This window comes from Macaca mulatta, chromosome 2 (assembly GCF_049350105.2).
Source record: "Macaca mulatta isolate MMU2019108-1 chromosome 2, T2T-MMU8v2.0, whole genome shotgun sequence".
NCBI classification, from domain to species: domain Eukaryota; kingdom Metazoa; phylum Chordata; class Mammalia; order Primates; family Cercopithecidae; genus Macaca; species Macaca mulatta.
The window spans coordinates 143,290,446-143,315,830 of NC_133407.1; the positions used below are offsets into that span (position 1 = coordinate 143,290,446).

Genomic DNA, 25,385 nt, shown 5'->3' on the forward strand with positions numbered 1-25,385 from the left:
CTGAGATTTTCTCTTTATCTGTCATCCCTTTTAAGTGATGGCGTTGGCAAAGAGTCATTCTCTTAGCTTGCCCATAGGTTTGCTTTCATTGCAACAACAACTTTTTGTTTTTTAGACAGGGTCTCACTCTTTTGCCCAGACTGGAGTGCATGTGGTGGTGCAATCACAGCCTGCAGCCTTGACCTCTCAGGCTCAAGCCTTGACCACTTCAGCCCCCAAGTAGCTGGGACTATAGGCGTGTGACACCATGCCTGGCTAATTTTGTTTATTTTTGGTATAGATGGAGTCTCCCTGTGTTGCCCAAGCTGGTCTCGAACTCCTGGTCTCTAGCAATCCTTCCACCTCAGCCTCCCAAAGTGCTGGGATTACAGGTGTGAGCCACTATACTCAGCCTGGAACTTCTTATGAATCAAAAGCTCCCTGGTAAAATCAAGAACAGTTTGGTTAATAATTTTTACCCTCGAATAGATGAGAGAAAAGTCCAAAATGAGTTAGTTGATCTATTTCCACTTTAATATTTTGTTTCCTTTTCATCCTAAAGGAGGAAGTAGTTTTTCCCAGAAAACAGTGTGCAAACCTTCCTGTTCTTATTTCTATACTTGTATATGGAGGCTGCTTATGGTATATTAAAGAATTTGGACTGGGTACGGTGACTCATGCCTGTAATTCCAGCACTTTGGGAGGCCAAGATGTGAGGATCACTTGAGCCCAGGAGTTTGAGACTAGTCTGGGCAACATGGTGAGACCGTATCTCTACAGAAAATAAAATAATTAGCTGGGCTTGGTGGCGCATGCCTTTGGTTCCAGCTGAGGAACCATACAATTTTGTGAAGTTGGTGAATTATACCCATTTTCCAGCCAAAAGAGGATGACCTCCTAGGTTATGAAACTTGCCCAAACTAAAAATTCTAGCCAGAGGTAGAGCCAAGACTTGGAGCTAAGAGTTCCTGAATCTTTCCTCCTCTCCAGGAGCTCTTGCCTCAGACAGAGCTCCTGCACCGTTCGCTCTATCTGGCGTTCCTCTGACCAGTCAGTAGCAAATGCGTGCTCCGCCTTCAGCCACAGAAGTCTGCAAGCAGTAGTGTCCTTTGTGTTGTTTCTTCTTAAAACGTCATCTACTTAAAAAGGTTGTGAATCTGTCTTAAGGGTAGACAAATAATTTAATAGCAGAGGTGTAGGGTGGTGATTCAAATTCAGTGATATAAACCAAGCACTGGGCCAACTCTGGCCTTTTTTTTTTTTTTTTTTTTTTTTTTTAATCCTTTTGAATGATCTTGTGCTGCATTCTGATGAAATCTTGACAGACCACCCTGGAGAAAGTGCTGTGTGAAGAAGTGTGGGCTCATAAGATAGGACCAGGGAAGAGAGGGGCCACTGAAGGCTGACTTTGAGTGTTCAGAAAACAACCCTGGTGTAGGAGCTAGAGGACTTGAGTCCCAGTCTTTGGTTTGTCCCTGACTAGCAGTGTGACCTCCAGCAACGCTCTTGACCTGTCTGGGCCTTTGCTTCTTCATCTGTGGTATGAACTGTTGGACTAGAAAGTGAAACACAGCAAAACTTTTATTGAGTATCTACTCCATTCAAGGCTAGGCATGATTTATAGTACAGTTGTAGTTACAGTCTCTTTACTCACTCAGATCCCCTCGTGTCCCTGATAAATTTTAATTTCTCTTTTAGAAAAGATTAGACCTGACATTTTATTTTTATTCTTGCATCTTAGTTTTTTTTTTTTTTTTTTGAGACAGAGTCTCTCTCTGTCACCCAGGCTGGAGTGCAGTGGCATGACATTAGCTCACTGCAAGCTCTGCTTCCTGGGTTCACGCCATTCTCCTGCCTCAGCCCCCCGAGTACCTGGGACTACAGGTACCCGCCACCATGCCCGGCTAATTTTTTTATTTTTTTTAGTAGAGACGGGGTTTCATCGTGTTGGCCAGGATGGTCTTGATCTCTTGACCTCGTGATTCACCCGCCTTGGCCTCCCAAAGTGCTGGGATTACAGGCGTGAGCCACCGCGCCTGGCCGCATCTTAGTTTTAAGAAGCACATAGATTTCTCACTCACATTTACTCATATGAGTAAATAACATATGCATTTATGAAAGCCACTTAGCAAAGAAATTATGACTTTTTTCTAAACTCACCATTAATGGAAAGCTGTAATATAAGCAACGAAAAGACCGTTCTTCACGTGTGTCTTGTATTACTGCTCCTGGGCCTCCTACTTCCATTTCCCTCTAGATGACATGGATTTGTCTCTCTTAATTGTTTTCCAGGCCTCTATGGCTTCAAAGGACTTTAGCATATAGGGCGATAGAGTGGCATGGTGACGATATCAAAGACTTTGTAATGTAACTCTGGTTCAAATACTAGCTTTACCATTTATTACACGTTAATGCCTTTGGAACTCAGTTACTTAACCTGTAAAATAATATCCACATCAAGAAAGATGATCTATTAGAAGTCTTGTAGGCACATAAATGGTTAATTGCCAACCCCCTTCCTATCCAGTTACACTGGGAGTTTCAGTATTTACCCAGTCCAAGGAGTTCAACCTAAAACACCAAAAACACCAAAACACCCTTGCCCTTCCCTCCTTAGGACTTAGTAGGTGATAGGTGGAATCTCAAACAGGACACCAGCCTGTTTCTTTGCAAGGAGGCCTTAGAGTATCATTCAGATTATTTTATTTCACTCTGTTAAATTCAAGTTATTTCTGTATCCACTTATGAAGCGTAGCTACAGGATTGGCTCAGCATAAGTACTGGCCTGTGAGTAAACCATTCTACTTATTTCTCACGTTGAATTTAATAATCAGACCCTCTCTTATTTGTCAGCACTTTGTCAGAGCTATGTAGGATGAGGGAGTCTTTCCCCAGCTCAGCCCAGGTTTGTTTTTAGTACTGGATAAAGTTAATAAGACTTTATCTGACTGTAAGTGGAAAGACATGGCCAAGATTAAATTGCAATTGAGTTAAAACTGGTGGAATTGGATTTGGTTAATTGATTGTGTACTATGTCTCAGTCAGCATTCGTCTTCAGTTTTTCACCTTTGGGCTGCAGTAAAATGCCAAGTTTGGGTTGGTTACACATTTGGATTTCCTTTTCCACAATATTTTCTAGCAACATCATCCAAGAACTTGTAAAGTGAAAAGGGGTGTGCATATGTGTGAAACTAGGATATTCTTGTCTTTTTAGTAAATACTCATTCCTTTATTTCTCATTTCTCTAATGGCATGTAACTTTAATTTGGTCTATTTAGCAACTGTTTAATTTCTGTCATGCAGAAAACAAATTTCAGCACCTTTTCCCGAAGCCCGTATGCCTCCTTATGAAATGTACAGGTAGTGATGAATGAACTCTTTGTCCTGTTTATTGGAGTTGTGCCAGTGACCCTTTCCATTGGTCACCTCAGCTCGTTCAAGGTGACATGAAAGGCATTTTATTTGGAGGGATGCCTCAGTCAAGTCAGGAGTTCCATTTGGGGGCTAAATTTGAGGGCTAGTAGCTAAATCAAAAAGCCACTAGCCCTCAAATTTAATCTGAAATAACTAATGACCTTTTAATCTAAAGTAACTTCTTAGAACCCCACATTCTCTGTAAGTCAGAGAAACAAGTTTCCAGTAAGTGTTTGCATTAGACACTTGTTCCAATTCTCACCTAGACTGTTAACTCTATTAAGAAAATCTGCCTTGTTAATTCTCCCTTCTCAGTAAAAACTGACTTCTTGAAATGCAAGGCCGATGTGTGTTCCCATGTTACCAAGGAGTCACTTTTCGGGAGGGGAGGACTTGCTTTTCTTCTTGGTCACAGAGTGGAAACAACACCAGGGCACTCTTGGTTGTCAAGTTAGCAGAAAAGAACTTAAGCCCTCTCAATTTGTTAATTTTTAGGAATTACTAGTTAACATGAAAATTGTAGTATGTAAATGTTTACAAAGAAACTTCTAAATATTAATTTGCCCTATAGAACATAGTTTAAATAAATATGATGCTTTTCTTTTTGTTTTTTGTTTTTTTTTTTGAGACGGAGTCTCGCTCAGTCTCCCAGGCTAGAGTGCAGTGGCTGGATCTCAGCTCACTGCAAGCTCCGCCTCCCGGGTTCACGCCATTCTCCTGCCTCAGCCTCCCGAGTAGCTGGGACTACAGGTGCCCACCACCTCGCCTGTCTAGTTTTTTGTATTTTTTAGTAGAGACGGGGTTTCACCGTGTTAGCTAGGATGCTCTCGATCTCCTGACCTCGTGATCCGCCCGTCTCGGCCTCCCAAAGTGCTGGGATTATTACCAGGGCTGTGTAAGCAGAGGGGCCTGAAGTTATTTTTCTGTGGCAAAAAGTAAAAAATAGGAAAGAACTTCTAAGCTTCTAAAATCCTGACAGCTTCATTGTAAATGAAGCATTAAAGTGCTATGTTCATTTCTCACAAACGTCAGCCCTTGAATTTGGAGGGCCCCAGCCTCCCTCTCTCCGTCCCTCTGTCCCTTCCTCCCTTCCTCCCTTCTTCCCTTCTTCCCTTCCTTCCTTCTTCCCTTCTTCCCTTCCTTCCTTCTTCCCTTCTTCCCTTCTTCCCCTCCTCCCTTCCCCTTTTCTTTCTTTTCTTTTTTTTGAAACCTGGAACGTTTTGGTGTCTCTAACCAGATGAATTTTTCCCAAGTGGCTTAGGTGCTGTCTTCCATCTGAAAAGTGGGGGTGCTGTCCTCTTCTGGGGAATGGAACCGAAGTCTTGGAGTCTTCATCTTGGGTTCTCTTCAGTAGCCTCCAGCTCTTTTTTTCCTCCTAGACCTATAACTTGGAATGCTGAGAAGTAAGAAATTGTCAGAATTAACTGTCACTTTCTTTCTCTTGGCCATTTGTCTGTATATTCTCCCATGGAGGTGATTCTGACTCAGGAAATGCCCCCACATTGCCTGAGCCTTTCGAGGGCAGAAATGGGAGAAAAGGAAAGGACGTGGATACATCTACCAAGTGAAAAGCCAAGGGTGGTTGGTTCTTCCCTGCCCCCAAAAACAAGAGAAGATTTTCTTCTTGAGAGAACCCTTCAATGCCCCTGTTTTCTTTAGAGGACTGTTTTGGCTGATGAAATCAGTGTCTGCAGGATATCCTGTGCTTTCAATCTCTTTCTCTATAGTTTTAACATTCACCTGTCATTATTAGCAAGTTGTCTGCTAACAGCTTGTCACATGCCAGAAAGCTGTTCTTGGTGGGGTTAATTTCTGGCTATTAAAAGTTCTCTGAGACCCCAGATCTCTCAGAGAAGGGCCATATTGGGGATTTCCAGCACATGTGCTATTTAGATTCAAGGGCCACAGCAAGCTTCCCCATCCTCACAGCAGAAACACTGTAGGCACAGGTGACAGCAAATGGACATTGACAAGTCTGCTGCCAGAATGCTTGGTGACCATCCAACCCACAGACGCTCTGCTGTCTACCTAACAGGGTTGTGACAGTGATTTTATTGGGTGCTTCATGAAAATCAGGTAGTGCTTGGTCCATAATAAATGATTGCAGACTATTGTTATCCTCATGCCTGGAACATAATAAATGTCCCTAAACTGTTACATGAAAAATAGAAATTGCCTGAGAGTGTAATTAGACCAGTTATCTTCAAGTTAGATTTCATTCATGATACAAATGGCAGGCTTTTCCAGCATAGGCTAAAAGAAGTAAAAAAAAAAAAAAAAAAAAAAAAAAAAAGAAGAAACACTGAGAGGTGGGAGGATTGCTTGAAACTAGGAGTTTGAAACCAGCCTGGGCAACACAGTGAGACCTTGTCTCTACAAAAACTTTAAAAGTTAGCGAGGCATAGTGGCACATACATGTAGTCCCAGCTACTAGGGAGGCTGAGGCAGGAGGTTCATTCAAGCCCAGGAAGTAGAGGCTGCAGTAAGTTATGATCATGCTACTGTACTCCAGCCTGGGTGACACAGGCAGACCCTGTCTCAAAAAACAAAAAACAAAAAACAAAAACTGACTTGTTAAAGATTGAGATGACTCCGCTAGGAACAAAAATGGTTGGAGAACAGGAAGAGGACTGAGAATAGAATAGTGCTGCCTGGCTTTGTGTTTACATCTTACATAGAGCTATCTTCCCCTCTGCACAGAGTAGATGTAGCTGAAGTGCTCATGTGTACATATGTGAGGGGACAGCAACTTGGAAGAGAAGATACCAGCTGCGGCATCTCATAGTGGAGGTTTGGAGGCCAAGGCAGGGCTTCAGGGAAGTACCTTTTTTACAACATGTGTTTTGTTGCTCTTATTCTTGTCTTGGTCTGCTCGTAACAACAACAAAAAAGACCATCTGGAGTCTAGAAGGGAAAAATAATGGGAATGGAGAGATGGTGTTAGAATCACACCAGCGTCACTGAATTTGTAGGATGAGCTCTTGTACTGGCCTTCACTTTTGGTGCTGAGATTGAGATGTGAAATCATGAAGCAATTCAGAAATGTGTCCTTATGAAAACACTGTCTTCTGATAGCTTTAGCATACAGGGGTTTTTATGAGAACAGATCTTTCTAATCTCTCAGCGTTGCCAAGAAGTGTCCATGCTTCTTATCTAGAGAGATTATTCCATGTTTTAATTATAAAGGGTTGAGTAGCTGTTTCAGGGCTGACGTTGGTTCTTGCTCATGAATCAAGGTCACAACAGAGCTCACCCCTGGCCTTGGCCAGGGACTTAATGTTCATTCAACAAACATCTGCCAAACCCTCGCTATATTTACAGCATGTGTTAATTGTAATGGGCTAGATACAGATAATACTCCATGTATATAGTACTTTTAACAGTTTCTAAAGGCTTATTCTCTTACTTACATGAAGAATCTAAAATCAGAGAAGTCAGCTTAAGTTATATAGCTGGTAAGTCAACAAGCAATAGCTGCAACCAGTCATATCTTATTCTTTTGACTACATCTCTGCTGTCTGAGACAAGGTCCCTACTCTCAAATGAGTTAACTTTTAATAGAAAAGATAATTTGATTGTAATGGACATTTATTAAATATGCTCTGGAGGTTCATGTTGAAAACGGGCTTGCCTTTAATCTAGGTCTCAAGACAGCAGAAGTAATCCCATTTGTATTTTTATCTGTTTTGTTTAGGATGCCTATCACAATTCTAATGCAGAAATTATTTGGATAATTCTGATCATGGAAAAAACAAACTCAAAGTGCTTTTTCTAGTCTCTCACTCAACAACAATCAACACAGAAGACTTCTGTGACCAAATGGGGTGGGGGCAAGTTCTCCGCATCACCAAGCAAGCAATCAATTCTGCAGTGGACAACAGCTGGGTATCTTATAATTTACTGTTTAACTAGAGATAGTATTAGATCCCACAGGTTGGAGGCTCAGCCACCCAGAGTGCCCCACCTCCCACCTGACACACCAGTCTGGGCCTCTGGAATGTCTGACTGACTGGCTTTAAGTTTGGATACCTATTACCCCTTCTTTGGGTTGGATTAATTTGCTAGAGTGGCTCACACAACTCAGGGAAACATGTTTACCCACTTATTATAAAGGATATTACAAAGGATACAGGTAACCAGAGGAGGAGATACATAGGGCGAGGTCTGGAAGGGTCTTGAGTGTAGGAGCTTCTGTTTCTATGGAGTTGGGGCTCGCTATCCTCCCCAGTGGATAGATGAGTTCTTGTTCACCATCCTGTCTGCCTCCACATGTTCACTTATCTGAAGGTGGTCCTTTTGGGTTTTTATGGAAGCTTCATTATGTAAGCATGATTGATTAAATCATTGGCCATTGGTGAGTAACTTAACCTTCAGCCTCTCTTCCCTCCCCTCTTTCTGGGCTGAAAGCTGGACCCTCTGATCCTGCCTTGTTTTTTCTGGTGACCGGCTCCATCTGGAAGCTACCTAGAAGCTGCCAGCTACCAGTCAACTCATTAGCATGCATAAGACATCACATTGGCATTTCTAAGGATTTTAGGAGTTGTATGCCAGGAAATGGGGTCAAAGGCCAAATGTGTACTTCACAATGTGATGGTAATGATTTATTTTATGCCTAACTCCACAGCTGGACTGTGGGCAGGGACTTTCTCGTTGACCCCAGCATCCCCGACACAAAATGCAACATCTGTCACAAAACAGATGTGTCTTTCATCACAAAAGCATGTTGTATGAGTGCACTATAAAGAATAGATGAGGTGCTGTTTTAAAGTGCCATGGCACTGTGGGACCATAGATGAAGTTTATTGTGGTGGGAGGTGCTATCATGAGTAGAGAAGGCATATTAAGCCAGGCAACAAAGGATGTGTGGGAGTTAAAGATGAATAGAGTGAGGGTTGGGATAGAGGAGTGGGACATTTTTCTACAGTGAATTACAGGACCAAAGACACAGATGGGCAGACTCCAGCTATTATTTTTTTGACAGGTAGACAGGGTGTGTGATGTTGAGGCTTAAGTGGTTTATTGGTACCAGATTTTGAAGTCTTTGATTGACTAAGACATTTGAAGTTTGTTCTTGCTATTATTATTATTATTATTTTGTTTTGATGGAGGGTCTTGCCTTGTCGCCCAGGCTGGATTGCAGTGGTGTGATTTCAGCTTAATGTAACCTTTACCTCCTGGGCTTAAGCAGTCCTCCCACCTCAGCCTCCCGAGTAGCTGGGACTACAGGTGCATACCACCACGCCACGCCTGGCTAATTTTTTTTTTTTTTTTTGAGACAGAGTCTCCTTGTTGCCCAGGCTGGATTGCAATGGCATGATCTTGGCTCACTGCAACCTAGGTTCAAGTGATTCTCCTGCTTCAGTCTCTGGAGTAGCTGAGATTACAGGTGCCTGCCACCACGCCTGGCTAATTTTTGTATTTTTAGTAGAGATGGGGTTTCACCATGTTGGCCAGGCTGGTCTGGAACTCCTGACCTCAGATGATCCACCCACCTTGGCCTCCCAAAGTGCTGGGATTATGGGCGTGAGCCACCATGCCCAGCCTGGCTAACATTTTTTTTATTTTTTATAGAGATGGGATTTTGCCATGTTGCCCAGGCTGGTCTTGAACTCCTGGGCTCAAGCAGTCCACCCTCCTTGGTGTCCCAAAGTGCTTGGATTATAGGTGTGAACCACAGCACCCAGCCTTACTACTACTATTAATTTTAAAAAGAACTTTTATTGGTATCTTACCACGCTAAATGTGTTGTGTGCATTACTTCATTTAGCAGTGAGGGCAATCCCATCTTATTGATGAGGAAACAGGTTCAGAGAGTTTAAGTATCTTGCCCAAGATCATAGTCACTGAGTGGCATAGTTAGTGATGAATTCTGTTCGCTTTGGTAGGAACAGAGGCCCACTGATACCTGTGAGGTTAGCAGTGTATCATTTTTTATTTTGTCAGAAGTGAGTACAGTGTTTGGCACATCATAGGTGCTCCAGGTTTTAGAGAATACATTTTTGCCGGGTTGCAGAAGGAATCAGTACTTTGCTTTAGGAAGATTAGTCTGGTAATTACATGTATTGGCCTAGTTAGTAAATGTTTTTTGTGGGCGCAAATCAATTGAATTGTGGTCTTTGATGCTGGCTATGTGCCAGGCAATGGTGTAGGTGCTGGGGACCTATGGTGGTGAGCTCACTGGTGGGTTGGGCTGGAGAGAAAGGGGTCGTAGGGTGGCAGGAAGGCTGGATGGGAAGGAGTGAGAGTGTGGCTACAGGTTACATCAATGAGAGAGAGCAGATGGGCAGAGACTGAGGACTGAGGTTTCGGTTCACCCAGTGGTGACCTAGAATCATGATGGGGGCCAGTGACTCAAAGTATCTGTCTCACTGGTGATTGGATGGAGGATGACAACCTGACCCTGATTTTAAAACGGCAGTTTCTTGTCTTCCTGCTTGTGGGTGGATTAATTGGGTTACATATGTTTATGAATGATAGTGTAAATACATTTCTGATGATAATCCAGGGCAAAAAGCAAAATGGCAATAAAGGAACTGTTGCTCTTATATCAATGGATAAGGCAATTATCTTCTCTAGGAGCACACGGCATTCATGTGTGGGGGCCGGGGGTGAAGAATGATTTCGTTACTGAGAGCATGATCTGGGGATGGAACTGTACCCACGGAATGTGTTTCCATCTGTCATAGGCTGTGCTTTTGAAACAACACACCATGTTCCACAGGGCTTCTAATAAAGGATGAAGTGTTGGAGAATTCATTGCTTTTATTTATAGAAAGCACCAGAATCCCATAATCAAAGTCAGGGTATTTGGGGGATTGGAATCAATGAGAGGCATTACTGAATCCAGTCATCCCTGCCTCTCCTGCTTTAAGTGAGGAAACTACCTTAGGTGTTTCCTGAGTTAGGTGATTTAGCCAAGATTGTACAGGTAGTTATTATAGAGACAGGACTAGAAACTCGGTCTTCAGAGGCAAGCAATTACTTTTGGCAGTTTGGTGTGTATCTTTCCAGGATGTTTCCTATTCATTTGAGGCATATAGGTGTATATTAAAACATACATTTTTATGAATTTTCTAAACATGTAATTATTCTTCTGCAATTTGGTTTTTTCACCTGACTCCTTTCTTAACCCATTTTTTGTTAACGTCAATAGCAAAATAATAAATAAACCATATCCAGGCAATGGAATATTAGTGTTAAAAATAAATGGGTTATCAAGCTGTGAAAAGACATGGAGGAAACTTACTAATCTACCATCTAATTTTTTTCAGCGTTTGAGGATTATTCCATAGTAAGGATGTGCCAGAGTGTAATTAGCCATTCTCTGAATGATAAACTTTCAAGCTGTTTATGTTTTACCATCATGAGCAACACTGCAATTTACTTAACAAAAAATTTATACAGCTCTTACTTTTGTGCCCCATGCTATTCTAAATGCTGTACAAATATTAGCCAATTTAATCCTTGCAACTGCATAATAAGGCTTGTCTGTCTTACAGATGAGGAAACTGAGGCAGGGAGAAATTAAACCATCTGCTTAACATCACATGGCTTGAAGTCAGGATTTGCATGCAGGCAGTTCAGCTCCAGGGTCTGTGCTCCTAGACACTGCGTCATGCTGCATTTACCTGTGAGATCCTTCACCTAGCTCTTCGTTCACATGTGCAAATATTAACTATGTGATGGGTAGCATAGAAATAGAATTATCAAAGGAACTTTTTTTTCTAATTTAGTTAAAACATTATTATTTATTAGGTTTGCAACAACATTAATAGGAAGGTACAGAGATTTCTCATATGTCCCTTCCCCTACTCCACAGCCTCTCTCACTAGTAACATCCCCCATCAGGGTGCACAGCCCCTCTCTCTAGTAACACCCCCCCATCAGGGTGCACAGCCTCTCTCTCTAGTAACACCCCTATCAGGGTGGTACATTTGTTACAATTGATGACCCTACCTATACCCATCATTATCACCCAGAGTCCATTGTTTACATTAGGGTTCATTCTCGAAGTCATACATTCTACAGATTTGGACAAATGTATAATGGGATGTATCTGTAGATCACTGAAGTATCATACAGAATAGTTTCACTGCCCTAAGAATCTCTGTGCTCCTCCTATTTATTCTTCCCTCCCTCCAACCCCTGGCAACTACTGATTTTGTTTTTTTTTTTGGTCTCCCTAGTTTTATCTTTTCCGGAATGTGATAATGTTAGAATCTTCCACTAGGTAACCTTTTCAGATTGGCTTCTTTCACTTAGTAATGTGCATTTAAATTTCCTCCATGTCTTTTCATGGCTTTATAGCCCATTTCTTTTTAGCACTGAGTAATATTCCATTGCCTGGATATACCATGGTTTACGTATTCATTCACTTACTGTAAGATATGTTGATTGCTTCCAAGTTTTGGCAGTTATGAATAATGCTGCTATAAACATCCCTGTGCAGGTTTTTGTGTGGACATACTTTTTCGGCTTCTTTGAGTAAATACCAAGGATCATCAGAGAAGCTCTTTTGAGGAGAAATGGTCAAGCATTCAGGCACAAGATAGCTTTTGAGTGTGGATACTATTATCAGTGACTAGACTTTACTTAACATTGTGCTGAATGTTTTGTATGCAGTCTCTCATTTAGTCCTCACAACACCTAATCAGATAGCAAGTATTTACAGAAAGGACAATGTACTAAGATTTTTACAGCCGGATATCACCAATTTAGTGATTGACACTTGATGACTTGAGCCCAGAGTCTCAACTCTTAATCACCGTGTGTATTAGTCTGTTCTCACGCTGCTAATAAAGACATACCTGAGACTGGGTTATTTATAAAGGAAAGAGGTTTAATTGAATCACAGTTCCATATGACTGTGGAGGCCTCATAATCATGGCTGAAGGTGAAGAGGAAGCAAGACACATCTTACATGGTGGCAGGCAAGAGACAGCATGTGCAGAGGAACTCTCCTCTATAAAACCATCAGATCTTGTGAGACTTATTAACTATCACAAGAACAGCATGGGAAAGACCTGCCCCCATGATTCAATTACCTCCTGCCAGGTCCCTCCCATGACAAGTGGGAATTATGGTAGCTACAAATTCAAGATGAGATTTGGGTGGGGACACAGCCAAACCATACCACTGTGTCATTCGCCACCCCCCACTCTTTTTTGTTTTTGCTATGTTGCCCAGGCTGGCCATGGTAATTCCTTTTTGCCTGTGTTCAGTTGGGCCTGCTTTTGATGAAATATTTTGGCTAAAGCTTTTGACAGACCTCTGAATAGTGATCTGTGGCTTTCAAGCTTCAAGGATTATATATTTCTTTAGCACTTGGCATTGTTTGTAAACTAATTGTTTGAGGTTTCTTTTTCCTTTGCATTATTTTTGAAGATTTTATACTTTTTTTCCTCTATCAAAGTTATAGTGTAGGGATATGACTCAGAAGCCCGATGGGGGTAGGGGTGTTCCCAATTATTCTAAATGTAAATGTAATTAGAGTTTCATGAGGATGCATACCTCCCTTCTAAAAAAATATGGTTATTTTAGCACTCACTATAAATTCACTGGTATTCATAAATTTATGGTGAAACCCTCTAGTTATAAAGTGAATTTTATTACATCCACATAAGCTTCTTTTTAAAACCACCTCCTTCACTTTATTTTCTCTTTCCTACAAGAACATCATTTGTCCCCTCAGAATAAGCTTATAAAAGTGTTTGGACCATTCTCAAACTGGCCAGCTTCTCAATTCAGTTTAAAAAATTGGAACATATGCTTAAGAATAGATATTCTGAGTTAGAATTTCTTCCATCATTTGGCAGGTTTAACATATCTAAGATGTAGGGGGAAAATCTTAATTGGACATACAGCTACCCAATAGAAGGCCTGATATGATGAAGAGTTTGAAGAAAGTTAAGGACATACTAATGGCAAATGGTGCAAGGAAAAATAAAAGCAATTAGAAATTCCAGGAAAAAGTGAAACTGAGCTAAAATTGAAATGTATTCATATGATATTATTTGAGATGCATAGAAAATGTTTACATGGTTATAATATAAACACAGAATCAATTTATAGACAAAGTACAAAGCTTGTGGTTATAAAACAGTAATGCTAATCAACCTCGATGATATAAAAGTAAAAATATAAACAGTAGATGGTAAGGAATGGAAAGACGTGGAAAAGTGAAGAGGGCTCTAATAATATCAAAGTTGGGCCATTAAGAGCTATTGTAGGTGATGCAACAGGAATTAAAGGGACTACTTTTTTAAAAAATGAAAACATACATAGGCAAGTAAATAGCAATCTTTTTAAAAGGAAAATAATGACTAGGAAGTACAAGAACTATGAATATGTCTTCTCTGGAGAGGCATTTGGGAAAAGGAGCTCCTGGTGCAGGTTCAAATCCAGAAAAATAGAGTGATACAGTTAGCCCCCAAGAACCCACCAGACTTAACAGTATTCACATTTTACCATTTTTGTTTCATCTGTCTTATTTCTTTTTTTTGCTGGTATCTTAAAAAATTCAAATATCATGCCATTTGACCCCAGATACTTCCAAATGCATCTCAAGAAAAAGGACATCTACTTAGATAATACCATTATCATAATCACAATACCATTATCACAATACTATTATCATACCTAATAAAACTAACAGTTCCTTATTACCATATTGAATTTTGTTTGATTGAAAAAAATACTCTTTAATTTTATTAGTAGTAGTATTATTTAGAGATGGGGTCTTGCTATGTTGCCTAGGCTGGTCTCAAACTCCTAGGTGCAAATGATCCTCCTGCCTTAGCCTCCTGAGTAGTTAACTACAGCTTGTGCCACTGTGCCCACCTGAAAAAGCTGTTTTTTAAAATAGTTAATACATTCAAATCAGGTTCCAAACAAAGCCCCCTCTTGTGTATGGGTGTTATGTCTCTCTAGTCTCTTCTGAGTCTTTTAACCTTGAATAGTCCCCTTTTCCTTTTTATCATTCCGTTGAGTTACTGAGTAATATTTGATGTTAAAAATGTGTGCATGCATTAATTTGATTAAAAATTTTCAAAAAGTTTTAATTTGCTTTAAAAACTTTAAAGGTTAAAAAGTATAGACAACTTTATATATTTTAAAAGTCTTATGTTCTCTGTAAGTATATTTTTATAAAAACTTGCTTTTAATGACTAAATTTAAGCATCTCAAATGCAGGAACCTTTACATATCAGTTATTTTGGGCACAATTCTTTGCATGCCAAGATGAGTAAAAATAATTGTTCTCTGGTATTTTTGAGTCTAATCAGAGAGGGCAGTTTGTGGACATGCCTGCCGAAGCATTTTGCCACATGGAAGTAATTATTTTTAAAGCTAATAGTTAATGGATTCCTTACTAGGAGCTATCTGTTTTACTAAGTGTTTTAAATTATTTTTATCCATACCACACACTGTGGGAGAATCCGTATAATCCACAAAAGGAACCTGAAGCCCAGGGAGATTAGGTAACTTTGTGTAGGGTCACCCAGCTAGTAAATGACAGCCTGTATAGGAACAAGGTCTTTCTAATACCCTTAATCACTAAACTATATAGGGCCTCCCAATTTGACATGCTAGTCTCCGCTCCTAAGAGGCAGTGTTATGTACCGGTTCAGAGCATGAATTCTAGAGCCATACTGCTTGGTTTTGATTCTGGCTGTCTTACTAAATAGCTCTGTGATTTTGGGTGACTTAGTTAACCTCTCTCTGTCTCAATTTCCTCATCTGTAAAATGGAGAAAATAGTCCTGGCTCATCAGATTAAATAGTATACTATTTGAAACAGCCTTAGAATAGTACTTGGCTTATGCATAAATTAAGAAATGCTTAAGTAACTGCAGCACAGAAATACTGCATTTGGCATATATATGGATTGGTGGATGCACAGATGGACAAACAAAACGTGGGGAGCAAATTGTAGGCTACTTTTTCTTATATTTCACCAATAAAAGGTAAAGGCACCTCCCCCAGTTAATGTAATAAGGTTCTTTCTCAGGTCTCAGAATATTATGTAGATTTTTTTAAAAAAAGGTAATAAAATTTTATTGATGGTATACACATACATTATTTATTATTTTGTAGAGTTCTTAATGCTGAATGTTTATATCAACTTCCTGACTACTATTTTTTTTTTTTTTTTTGAGATGGAGTCTCGTTCTGTCGCCCAGGCTGGAATGCAGTGGTGTAATCTTGGCTCACTGCAAGCTCCGCCTCCTGGGTTCACGCCATTCTCCTGCCTCAGCCTCCCGAGTAGCTGGGACAACAGGCGCCCGTCACCACACCCGGCTAATTTTTTGTATTTTTAGTAGCGACGGGGTTTCACCATGTTAGCTAGGATGGTCTCGATCTCCTGACCTTGTGATCCGCCCGCCTCGGCCTCCCAAAGTGCTGGGATTACAGGCGTGCACCGTGCCCGGCCCCTGACTACTATTTTTAAAGAAAGAAGGAAAAACCAAATTGAATAGTATTTGTTTTTTCCTTCTTTCTTTAAATCATGTGTTTATGGAATAATCCAGAAGCATAAGAGGCGACTTTCATATTAAGCTTTCTCTGGAAGAAGAGAGAACTGGATTTGGATTTTTTCTTTTAAGGAGAAAGAAAAAAATGTTAGTCACATTACAGCCTTGAAAGAATCTTCTTGAATAGTTCTGGAGGAACAGATTAACTTTAGCATGTGGGTAGTAGATACAGTAATTTAGCCTCTGCCACTTAATCTATCCCCAAGGTCTCATGGAGGGAAGAAATAGAGGCGACAGTGGCTTATTATAACGTGACTGAGTGGTTAGTGAATGCTTTAGAACTCTATCTTCATTTGATTGGCTTTTTGTTGGTGTTCTTTTAACCTTTAGAATTTTGCTGAAACATAGGTGCTTTGAATCCAGGATCCTAGACAACTTGGAGGCCAATGAATTGATTTCAAGATGGCCCCTTGCTGCTTTGAGGATGCAGGCTGATGCCTTAGGTCCTGTGTTCATTGATTCTGCTGGAGATGTCCATAGAACGAGGAGGAGAATCTTGGGTTTAATGTCTCCTGATTTATTTTCAGCAGCTGACCTGGTTAGCTGTGATTTGCTGATTGTATGTATGTAATATATGTTTGTAAGTGCTGAGTCGTTTTGAATAAGTAGTCTCATATGAAATGAGATGATCTGCTTGGCCTAGTAGCTGATTCTTCCTGTAATTGATAATGATGAGAGTGAAATTCCATCTTAACAAATGCAGCAGCTGTCCTAATGGAGAAGGATGACATGGAATTTCCCATTGTCTACCTGTACTGTCCTAAAAATATACGACCAATTCCAGCGACTGATAATGATAATGTGACCGAGTGGTTAATAATGGCTCAAGAAATCCCAGCTTGATTTGACCAGCTTTCCAGCTTTTTTTTTTTTTTTTTGGCAGGTAGTGGGTGGGGTTTTAAACCTTTTGACTTTTGCAAATACATAATTTTATGTAATATGTGTCCTAAGAACTGAAACTCACTATATTTCTAGGTTCAAACTTACTTTTTTGGGTCCAATGCTCAATATAAGCCAAAAAGAAGAGGAAAGGAGAAAATAAGAAAGAATGGATATTAGTTAATTTAACTCTGATTTTTGGATCTGAGTGGATTTGGGGTGGTGTTAAATTGGTCTGGGGACTTCTTTATTATTATTATTTTTAATCATAGCATTGGTTTGTAATATTCATGGTTTAACCTGAATGACTTAAAGGATTTATTTTTTAATTTAACGTGGGTTAAAAGAACATGAGCAATAGACCTGCCAATAACTATTTTAAAATATAAACAGATAACTGTTTGTTTTGCTCTAAAGGTCACATTGAGGATTCAGAGCTCATGACTCAGGATGGCTATTTTTCTTAGAGGAATGATTTAGACAAGTTGAATTGAGCTCCTAGGCCATTGACATTTATTCAATTTTGTCTTTAACATTTGTTTACATTTTGAACCTGTAAAACAGGGGTGTCCAATCTTTTGGCTTCCCTGGGCCATGTTAGAAGAAGAATTGTCACACGGAAAATACACTAACAACAGCTTATGAGCTTAAATAAATAAATGCAAAAAAAATCTCATAATGTTTTCAGAAAGTTTACAGATTTGCGTTGGGCTGCATTCTAAGCCGTCCTGGGCCGTGGGTTGGACAAGCCTACTGTAAAAGATTGGAATTTAGATACAGCTCATCAAAATATCTGCTATTCTAAAAATAATTCTCAATTTCTATTTTTTATAAGAAAAATTATTAGACAATAATGTTAAGTTGCAACAAGTAGGTTTGCATTTTGGATTGTAATAGTCCCAGTTTTATTAAAAGGTTGACTTGTGATTTCTTAATTTTTATTTTATTTGTTTTGTTTGCACATACTATTTTACCGATAGTATGTGCAAAAAGATAGTGAGTGAAGCAGTTGGACTAATTGTTTACACTAAGATTACTTAGGAAGGACTATCTGGCCTGTTTATATTACATTGAACAAATTGTTTATAGTAGGGATCATTTAAATATGCATTACCAATATCTCAGGTTTTAGATTTGCCAACCCTGTATGTTGAGATTTTCCAGGATCTTATAATTGCACTGGCTAGTGGTTCTCCCTTGAATAAACTGCAAGACTTTGCACTTAGCTAAAAATGACTCACCTTTGAAGGTGGTATGCATTCATTCAAAAAATATCAAGTTCATGCAGTGCATTGTGCACCATGCTAAGCACTGGAGATAGTGCTGAGTGAGACAGATGTAGTCTCTGCCCTCATAGAACTTACATTCTAGTGGAGTGAGACACTGAGAAGCAAACAATACATAATGAACAAGATTACATCAGAGTGATAAACACTGGAAAGAATATAAAATAAAGATGATGTGATGCAGCATGACTGGGGGTGGGATGGGTGGGCCAGCACTAGATAGGGCAGTTGGGGAGATCTTCTGGAGGAGGTAACATAGAGGTTGACACTTACAAGTTTAGGAAGAGCTGGCCACATGTATCCATGGGGACATGGTATGCTAGCATCAGGAACACCAAGGGTAAAAGCCATGGTGTAGGTACATGCAGTGTTGGAGAAACAGTAAGAAAGCTGAACAGCAGGGAGCCAATTGGTGTGTCTTGGCCCATGCATACCTCAGGAGTAGTGAAGACCATGTAAAAATTAATTTGTTGGCTGGGTATCACACCTGTAATCCCAGCACTTCGAAAAACCAAGGCAGGAGGATTGCTTGATCCCAGGAGTTCAAGACCAACCTGGGCAACATAGGGAGACCCTACGTCTACAAAGAATGAAAAAAATTAGCTGGGCACGGTGATGCATACCTGTGGTCCCAGCTACTTGGGAGGCTGAGGTAGGAGAATTTCTTGAGCCTGTGAGGTCGAGGCTGCAGTGAACTGTGATCACACCACTGCACTCCAGCCTAGGTGACAGAACGAGACCCTGTCTCAAAAAAAAAAAAAAAATTTGTCCTCTCTTTATGCATATTGAGAATTATTACATAAGTTGGGTTTTTATAAGCCACGTAAAGTTTGGGTGATAAAAATTTGATTTCCTACCAAATTGCAGGGTGCTTGATTCTGGTACCCTGAGTTGTGTTGATGTCCAGTGCTCCCTTTACTGTCTTTGGCATCAAGATTGAATGGTGCTAGATTTTTTCATTCAGGATACTTTTGAGTACCTGTGACTTCACAGACCAGTATGCTTGTGTGTAGGATTTGGTGGGTTCCTGGTTGTTTATTAAACAAAACTGATCGTATATAGAGGTTTTATTCATTTGCTAGGGTTGCTGCAACAAAGTACCACAAGCTGAATGGCTTGAATGACAGAAATTTATTGTGTCACCTAAATTAAAGTGTCAGCTGGATTGGTTTCTTTTTTCTTTCTTTTTTTTTTTTTGAGATGGAGTCTCACTGTGTCACCCACACTGGAGTGTAATGGCGCAATCTTGGCTCACTGCAACCTCCACCTCCTGGGTTCAAGCGATTCTCCTGCCTCAGCCTCCTGAGTAGCTGGGATTACAGGCTCGCATCACCACGCCCAGCTAATTTTCGTATTTTTGTAGAGACGGGGTTTTACCATGTTTGTCAGGCTGGTCTTGAACTCCTGACATCGGCTGATCCACCCTCCTCGGCCTCCTAAAGTGCTGGGATTACAGGCATGAGCCACCGTGCTCGGCCAGGATTGGTTCCTTCTGAAGACATGGGAAGAAATCCGTCATGCCTCTTGCCTAGCTCCTGGTGGTTGACAGGAGGGCTTTCGCATTCCTTGGCTTCTGCTCTATTTCTTCTGCCTTCATGTTTGCATGTGTTCTTTGTGCAGGTGTGGCCTTCTCCAAATGTACCCTTTTTATAAGAATCTAAGTCATGTTGGAATAGGTCCCACCCCACTCCAGTATGAATTCATCTTATTGACATCTGTAATGAATGAATTACCAAATGAATCACATTCTGCATGTTTTTGTCCTGAAATTCCTATGTTGAAACCTGATAACCAAGGTAGTGTTAGGAGCTGGGGACTTTGAGAGGTGGTGGGGATTAGTGCCCCCTTGTTCCTCCCACCATGGGAGGACACAGCAAGAAGGTGCCATCTGCGAACCAGGAAGTGGGCCCTCACCTGACTCCAAATCTGCTGGCATCTTGATATTGGAATTCCAGGCCTTCAGAACTCTGAGACACGCATTTCTGTTGTTTATGGGCCACCTAGTTTGTGATATTTTGTTACAGCTGCCTGAACTGACTGAGACACTTTCTGAACTACTGAAGGTTAGGACTTCAACATAGGAGTTTAAAAAAGGGGTTTTCCAGCACTAGACAAATTCTAAAAGAGCTGTAACACTCAGCATAGGAATTTTATAGGGGGGACACAGTTCAACTCATGAAAGAGGTGCATACAATTTGGCTAAATTCATTGTCTCTCACAAATGAAAATACGGACAATACCTGCAAACATTTTGAAGCTGTTTAACCCATTTTTTGCTGAGACACCTGGAAGCCACGGCACCTTTTTTATTTAATAACAGCTGGTGTGTACTGAGCACTGGTAGGCTCCTCTGTGATAAGATCTTGAATGTGTCACCTTGTTGATTCCTCATAAGCACCCTCTGGAGTTTGTTCTGTAAGCAGCTTCACTTGACAGTTGAGGGAACTGAGGCTTAGTTCCAGAAAGAACCTTCAGCTCATTATCGCTGCAGCCCTAGTTTCAGCATTATTTTTCTTACTGATTTTAAACTGCTAGAATTGATAGAATAGTCACAACCACTAGCACTGCAGTCTGCCCTAACCACTAATAGCACCTCCAGGTAAAAGGTTTTTCATTGTGAGGTTAGTTTCTTATCTTCGTAATTCTACCACCTGGTCCATTCAGTGCCTCCCTTGTTCTTTATCCCTGAAAGAGCTTATGTAATATGCAGCAGTACTGAGAAGATTAATTAGTTAATATTTGTGAAGCACTTTGAGGATGAAAAGCTCATGGACACTTAAAGTTAAATTAAATTTTGCCTCCTGGTGCCAAGAAATAAACAGTCTTTCTCCTTCCTGCTTGGGGTCAGCATCTCCCCTTGGCCTGCAGGAGAGCGTGTTCCCACAGAGAGCAGGCTGTATTGATTATCTCCCCAAGACGAAGATCGGAATGGCTACCAATTCTCTTTTGAACTAGATTGGTTTCTACAAACAATTGAACCACTGACTCTCTGCTAAGCAGAAATGTGATTGATATTGAAACAGAATTAAAATGTCAACTTCTAGGGAATTAAAGTGAGCGCAACTTCAGAAATTTGGAGATGAATGTCCAAGTGGTTTGAAAAGTGATTTTCATGTTCCACTAAGTATATTAACATCAAAAGCGATATTGATGTTTGAGAACATTAGGCTGCAGTTGTTTCCTTGTCCATTTCATTTATTGCCATTTTGACCTAAGGTTTGTGCCAGGAAGTTCAGCTTCACTCCTAATGAATCTGAGTGGTGTAATGCTGGCCCCGTCTTGCCCATTGCTTTTCCTGGTAGCCAAATCCCTGTACAATGAGCTGTAACATATCCTCAAATGAACTGCATAAAAGTATGTTGGAGATGGAGAGGAGATCTATAAATTCAGAGGACAAATAAAATGTCAGTGACTTGTAAGAATTCATAAGCCAAATTCAGAGCCAAATTGGAAAACTGAACCTCAGATTTTTCCAAGGCTGTCTTCATTCCTTCTCCTGTTGGATAGATCTTCTAAGAGCCACCCTCAACTCGTGAGTCTAATAATTGCTTTTCAGATGGACAGTTACCTTAATGAACTCTGACTTTATGTACGAGTGGTAGTTTATTGCACAGGAGTTGTTTTCCCAGAATTTATTGACCTTTATTCCAGTCTCTACTATGAGCAAACCTCTATCTGTTGAATCAGCTCCTAGAACCTCAGCTCTGAATAAATAAAGAGCTTAAAGGTAAGGAATAGGTGGGTCAGTTCAGCCAAGTGAGGCCAGATAGAATTAGAGTTCAGAGCCAGGTCAGAGTTGAGAGTGGGAAGAAATAGCCAGGACTCTTTGGCCCAGGATACGTGAACAGGGAAACATACATACATACATACACACACACACACACGCACACACGCTTAAACACACTGCAAAAATAGAGGTGTTTCCCAGGTTCATAACCTCCTGAATGCAATGCAGAGTCTTTCCTCCACCTTCCCTTCATTGTTCCCGTGCAACTCTGACCTATAATCAGCCAACCTGGGCCTGGGCCTTGGTCACTACTAGATATACTGTTGGCACCAAGAGCAGACAGGACCAGTTTTCCTTCTCTTAATTTCCTCCTCAGGAGAGTTGAGTGTTTATCATGTTCTCTTCTTTTCCTCTCTCTTTCTCTGTTCAGCTTAGGCAATCTTCTGTTCCACAGTCTTTCTCCTAGGTGTTTATCTTGAGAGGAAATGCAATGTAGGTTAAGACTGCCTGAGTTGAATCCTGGCAGTGCCACTTATGACTTGTATGACCTCAAGAAAGACATTTAATCTCTTTGCCTCAGTTTCCCATCTGTAAAATGGGGATAATAATGTCTATTTCATTGGAATGTTGTGAGGATTAAGTTGATATGTGGAAAGCTCGTAGGGTGTGGTCTGTAATGTGTTCAATGAGCATTAATTGAAGAGAAGTGGAGTCTCCCCTTCAATCCTTACCTGGGTAACACTGGACAATTTCATACTTTGTTGTCACTATTTTTCTTTCGCTCTTACTGTTATCCGTTCCTGAAGCACTAGTGATCAGGAGAAAAGATGTGATTGCTAATGGAGTAATTCCTTGTTGAATTTGTGTAATGCTCCAGGTTGGAGGGGGGAAGATAAAGCCTAAGAAGATCAACTCCTTATTTCTTGCAACTTAAATTGTTGTGGGAAAGGAGACATGTTGATAATGGTTTGCAGTATAACATAGAACATGCTAGACTCCAAGTCCAAACTGAGGTTAGAGATAGGCAAATGAAGACAATAGTCAACCATGTGCAGTGGACTTGGGGGCTAGGGTGGGTCATGGAGGGCTTTACAGAGGAGGTGACACTTGAGCTAGTTTTTTTTTGTTATTTGAGACAGGGTCTTACTCTGCCACCCAGGCTGGAGTGCAGTGGTGCCATCTCAGCTCACTGCAACCTCCTCCTCCTGGGCTCAAATGATCCTCCCACCTCAGCCTCACAAGTAGCTGGGACTACAGGCATGCGCCACCATACCCAGCTAATTTTTTTGTACTTTTAGTAGAGATGGGGTTTCACCATGTTGTCCAGGCTAGTCTTGAATTCCTGAGCTCAAATGATCCACCTGCCCTGGCCTCCCACAGTGTTGGGGTTACAGGTGTGAGCCCCTCCTTGAGCTAGTTCTTAAAGGTATGAGAGGTTCAATGATAGACACTATCATCACTCCCAATAAGTCAAACAATAGAGGTGAGACTGCTGCTCATTAGATTTATCAGGTATGTGGTCATTGGAAATCTATGCCAAAGTTCGTGCAGTAGGGTGAAGGTGGGGGAGCCTGAAGGCACAGACCTGAGAAAAAAAGGAGATTAAGAGTCTGTGATTTTTACATAGTTGGGCCCTGGAGGCCAGGGTCATTACATAGAGTTTGTGTTAAAACTTTGTGGTAGCTAGTGATGTTGTTTCGGAGAACCTCAGAAGACAAAATCAAAAACTTTGGGGTGAACTGAGACAAAGTAAAAACTAGGCATACTCTACTGCTGAGATCCTTACTGTCTTTTAGGACTGCATGCTTTCATCTTTTTCTATTTTAACTTCTCTTTTATTCTTCTCCCCTTTGCTTCTGGTTACTCCACAGAGCTTTGCTGAACACCTATTATGTGCCAGGTGCCAGGGGATCCCAAGTTGGATTAAGGCATTATTTGTGCCCTGGAGCTAACCTCACCCAAAAGGGGCAGATAGTTGTGTGAAGAACTAATTGACAATGTGAAGTGTAGCTGGTAATATAGGGAGCTGTGTGGGAAGAGGAGGTGTGTCTGGGTTAAGAAGGCAGGGATGCCTTCAAGATCTTGAAGATCTTGCCACATGGATAGATAGTGACTAGGTGGACAGAGGCACTCCAGCAAAGGTAACGCAGCCTGCAAAATCAAGGAGATATGGAAGGCCATAGTTTGAGTAAGGAATGAGCCATGTTGTGTGGCTGGAATAGAGGGAGCCAGGTGTCAGGCAGGTATGGTTCCAGATGAGGCTGAAAATGTTGATGAGGGCTCTATGAGCGTATTAGGCTTTTCTTGCGTTGCTATAAAGAAATACCTCTGAGACTGGGCAATTTATAAAGAAAAGAGGTTTAATTGGCTCACAGTTCTGCAGTCTGTATAAGCATGGTGCTGGCATGTGCTCAGCTTTTGGGGAGACCTCAGGGAACTTTTAGCCATGGTGGAAGGTATGTCACATGGCAAAAGCAGGAGCAAGAGAAGGATGGGGAGGGGGTCACACACTCTTAAATGACCACATCTCTGGAGAACTCACTCCATTCATCACCTCCCACCAGGCCCCACCCCTCACACTGAGGATCACATTTCAGCATGAGATTTGGGTGGAGACAAGTATCTAAACTCTCCGAATGGGGCAGGTTCTTTTTTGCTCTCTTCAAGGTACATGGACTTTTATCTCATAGAATCCAGGGGGATCCCATGAAAGTTTTTAAGCTGGAAAGTGGCATCATTAAATTTGCCTTGTTTTTATTTTAAAGAAAGTTAATTTTGGTGACAGTGTGGAAGATGTGTTTCCTTATATTTAGCCATATAAAATTTGATTTTTAAAACATTTTAAAACAGTTTCTAGTATTCTAACAGTATAACAGTATGTTTATAGATTTATAAACAAATGACGTTTTATGTTTTTATAAGTCAAATCCTTTTTATGACTTCCTTTTCTGTGGAAAAATGAACATTGAGCATCAACATACGAAACGGTGTGTGACAAGCTTGTGCATTGCTGATCCTCTGTGTTGGCCTCATCTATAAACTAAAGGCTCTTAAACTCAAATCTCTGATGCCTTTTAGAAATGCCTTTTACTTTCTTCTTGTGTAGTAAGAGGGATCCTGGAACCTATGATCTAAAAACTGGGAAGCAATGATGCCATGTGTTTGCAAGCATAGGTAACACAGCTATTTTAGAGATGTCTTTAAAAGGGTGCATGAGTGTTCTGGTATTTGAGAACAGATCTTCTAGCTTGTCATGGGAGTTGCATAGTTTTAGAAGTCAGTTCTTAACCTTAAACTTTGTTCACATTGAACTCTAGAATAGCTGTGGTTTTTGAAGACCAACTGTTGAATGCATTTATGCATATTTAATTTTTTTGAATGGCTATTAAAGACCTAAGACAATTATATTCAGGTTCAAGGAAAGAACTTCTTGTGGGAGTTTAACATTTTTAAACTGGTGGTTGGTGGAGGGCTGGTATTTACTGATATTCTTGAGTTAATGAGTCCCAAGTATACAAGTATAATAGCCACAATTGTGCTACCCTTCACTTTGGAGAATTGTGTATTTTTA

The 25,385-nt window shown here is 40.7% G+C and overlaps 1 protein-coding gene and 1 pseudogene across 1 annotated transcript in view; one reads left to right on the forward strand and one right to left on the reverse strand.

Moving 5' to 3' along the window:
* Positions 1–25,385, forward strand: part of ITPR1 (inositol 1,4,5-trisphosphate receptor type 1) — a 355,422-nt gene that overhangs the window by 51,072 nt on the left and 278,965 nt on the right. The gene's annotated exons all lie outside the window — the stretch shown is intronic.
* Positions 20,180–20,225, reverse strand: LOC114676569 (U7 small nuclear RNA; annotated as a pseudogene).